The following is a 4,027-nucleotide window of genomic DNA, read 5'->3' as shown; positions in this document are numbered from 1 at the left end:
GCCGAGCAGGGAGCCCGATGCAGGACTCGATCCCGGGACTCCAGGATCATGACCTGAGCCGAAGGCAGTCACTTAACCAACTGAGCAACCCAGGCGCCCAGTCTCTTTTCTTATTGATAAATCTGGCCAGGGGTTTATCAATCTTGTTAATTCTTTCAAGGAACCAGCTCCTAGTTTTGTTGATCTGTTCTATTGTTCTTTTAGTTTCCATTTCATTGATTTCTGCTCTGATCTTTATTATTTCTCCTCTCCTGCTGGGTTTAGGCTTTATTTGCTGTTTTTTCTCCAGCTCCTTTAGGTGTAGGGTTAGGTTGTATACTTGAGACCTTTCTTGTTTCTTGAGAAAGGCTTGTATTGCTATATACTTTCCTCTTAGGCTTGCCTTTGCTCCATCCCAAAGATTTTGAAGAGTTGTGTTTTCATTTTCATTTGTTTCCATGAATTTTTTAAATTCTTCTTTTATTTCCTGGTTGACCCATTTTTTCTTTAGTAGGATGCTCTTTAGCCTCCATGTATTTGAGTTCTTTCCGACTTTCCTCTTGTGATTGAGTTCTAGTTTCAAAGCATTCTGTTCTGAAAATAGGCAGGGAATGATCCCAATATTTTGGTATCAGTTGAGACCTGATTTATGACCTAGGATATGATCAATTCTGGAGAATGTTCCATGGGCACTAGAGAAGAACGTGTATTCTGTTGCTTTGGGATGGAATATTCTGAATATGTCTGTGAAGTCCATTTGGTCCAGTGTGTCATTTAAAATCTTTATTTCCTTCTTGATCTTTTGCTTAGACGATCTGTCCATTTCAGTGAGGGGGTTGTTAAAGTCCCCCACTATTATTGTATTGTTGTTGATGTGTTTCTTTGCTTTTGTTATTAATTGGCTTATATAATTGGCTGCTCCCATGTTAGGGACATAGATATTTACAATTATTAGATCTTCTTGTTGGATAGATCCTTTAAGTAGGATATAGTGTCCTTCCTCATCTCTTATTTCAGTCTTTGGTTTAAAATCTAATTTGTCTGATATAAGGATTGACACCCCAGCTTTCTTTTGGTGTCCATTAGCATGGTAAATGGTTTTCCACCCCCTCACTTTCAATCTGGGTGTGTCTTTGGTTCTAAAATGAGTCTCTTGCAGACAGCATATCGATGGGTCTTGTTTTTTAATCCAATCTGATAGCCTGTGTCTTTTGATTGGGGCATTTAGCCCATTTACATTCAGGGCAACTATGGAAAGATATGAATTTAGTGCCATTGTACTGCCTGTAAGGGTACTGTTACTGTGTATTGTCTGTGTTCATTTCTGGTCTATGTTACTTTTAGGCTCTCTCTTTGCTTAGAGGACCCCTTTCAGTATTTCTTGTAGGGCTGGTTTTGTGTTTGCAAATTTCTTTAGTTTTTATTTGTCCTGGAAGCTTTTTCTCTCTCCTTCTATTTTCAATGACAGCCTAGCTGGATATAGTATTCTTGGCTGCATATTTTTCCCATTTAGTGCTCTGAATATATCCTGCCAGTCCTTTCTGGCCTGCCAGGTCTCTGTGGGTAGGTCTGTTGCCAATCTAATGTTTCTACCATTGTAGGTTACAGATCTCTTCTCCCAAGCTGCTTTCAGGATTTTCTCTTTGTCTCAGACTCTTAAGTTTTACTATTAGATGTCGGGATGTTGACCTATTTTTATTGATTTTTTTTAAAAGATTTTATTTATTTATTTTGACAGAGAGATAGACAGAAGAGCACAAGCAGAGGTAGTGGCAGAGGGAGAGGCAGAAGCAGGCTCTGCACTGAGTAGGGAACCCGATGCAGGACTCGATCCCAGGACCCTGAGATCATGACCTGAGCCAAAGGCAGACGCTTAACCATCTGAGCCACCCAGGCGCCCTATTTTTATTGATTTTGACAGGGGTTCTCTGTGCTTCCTGGATTTTGATGCCTGTTTCCTTCCACAAATTAGGGAAGTTCTCTGCTATAATTTGCTCCATTATACCTTCTGCCCCTCTCTCTCTTTCTTCTTCTTCTGGGATCCCAATTATTCTAATGTTGTTTCTTCTTATGGTATCGCTTATCTCTCGAATTCTGCCCTCGTGATCCAGTAGTTGTTTATCTCTCTTTTTCTCAGCTTCTTTATTTTCCATCATTTGGTCTTCTATATCACTGATTCTCTCTTCTGCCTCATTTATCCTAGCAGTTAGCGTCCCCATATTTGATTGCACCTTATTAATAGCCTTTTTGATTTCGACTTGGTTAGATTTTAGTTCTTTTACTTCTCCAGAAAGGGTTTCTCTAATAACTTCCATGCTTTTTTCAAGCCCAGCTAGTATCTTTAAGGTGATGATTCTGAACTCTAGATCCGACATCATACTAATGTCTGTATTGAGTAGGTCCCTGGCAGTCAGTATTACCTCTTGTTCTTTTGGTTGAGGTAATTTTTTCCATCTTGTCATTTTGTCCAGAGGAGAATAGATTAATGAGAGAACAAAATGCTAACAGTGTAACAACATCCCCAGAAAATATACTCTAAACAAATCAGAAAAGACCTGAAGTAGTGGGAAAAGAAAGGGAAAGAGAGAAAAAAGAAAAAAAAAGAAAAAGATAAAGATAAAAACAAACAAAAACAGAACAGAACAAAAAAAGAAAAACAGAATATGATCAAATATGATGAGGCTGGTATATAGATCAGTGTCACACACTAGATTTTGGGTGTATTTTGGTCTGTTAGAAGAAAGTGCCTCCCAAAATTTTAAAGAAAGAAAAACTTATATATGTACAAAAATAAGGGTTGATATGATGAAGGGATGGAATATGACTGTAAAGATGGAAATTATAAAAAATTTTATAAAAGGAATTGGTAAGAAGTTGTTTGAAAAAAGAAAGAAGAGGATTTAAAAGAAGAAAAAAGAAAAAAAAAGGGAGAGAATGTGATCAGGCAGGGGATTAGAAAAAAACATACACTAGAGATTTAGGGTATATTTTGATTTGTTAGAGGAAACTATCTCAAAATTTTAAAGAGAGAACAACTTATATATATATGCCAAAAATATGGGTAACTACTATGAAGGGATAGAATATGACTCTAAAAATGAAAAATAAAAATGTTTTTTAAAAAAGGGATTGATAAGATGTTGGTTGAAAAACAGAAAAAGAAAAATTAAAAAAAAAAAGTTAAAAAAAAATTAACTTTGAAAGACTACAGAATCATGGTAAAAAAGCCATGGATTCTATGCCCAGTATTCCCCTAGCGCTGGAGTTCTGCTGTTCTCATTGATCGGTAAACTTGGTCTTGTCTGGCTGTTCTCACTGACCTTCTGGGGGAGGGGCCCGTTGCCTTGGTTCCCAAATGTCTTTGCTGGAGGCAGAATTGCCCCACCCTTGCCTGGTCTGGGCTAAGTAATCTGCTCGGGTTCGCTCTTGGGAACTTTTGTTCCCTGCAAGCTCCCGTACAGCCTTGGAGGCTGAGAGAGAAAATGGCGGCCTCCCAATCTCCACCCCATAGAAGCCAAGAACTCAGGGCCCCGCTCCTCAGTGCGCCCCCAGAGAAAAGCAGTCAGTCACTCCCATCTCCACGGTCTCTGGCCACACTCCGTGCTCACCCGGCCTGTGACAGCGCATTTCTATCTCTGGCACCCAACCCCGTGTGGAGTCTCCAAACCCAGCAGATCCCTGCAGTCTGCTCCCGCGCCTCTCCTCCCGGGGGAAGAAGGTGAGTCTCCCCACATCTGCCTCTTGTTGGGTCCCTGCTGGAGGAGCAGTGGCCCGACTGTGCCGCGGATCATGGTTTATGGTAACCCTGAGCTGAGAGCCCACACCTGGGCTCCGTCTCTGCAGCCGGCTTCCCCGCTCCCATACCTGGGAGCTCTGCCACACTCAGGCACCCCCTGTCTTTCTGGGGCCCTGAGGGTCCTGAGACCACACTGTCCTGCTAGGGTTCCACCCCCCGCTTAGCCACCAGAGTGACATCTCTCAGCGGAGCCAACTTCTAAAAGTTCTGATTTTGTGCTTCACGGCTCTATCACTTGCCAGAAGCGGCCGA

The sequence above is a fragment of the Neomonachus schauinslandi genome, chromosome X (genome assembly GCF_002201575.2).
Source record: "Neomonachus schauinslandi chromosome X, ASM220157v2, whole genome shotgun sequence".
In the NCBI taxonomy this organism is placed as follows: Eukaryota; Metazoa; Chordata; class Mammalia; order Carnivora; family Phocidae; genus Neomonachus; species Neomonachus schauinslandi.
Note: the sequence above shows the minus strand (reverse complement) of the source record.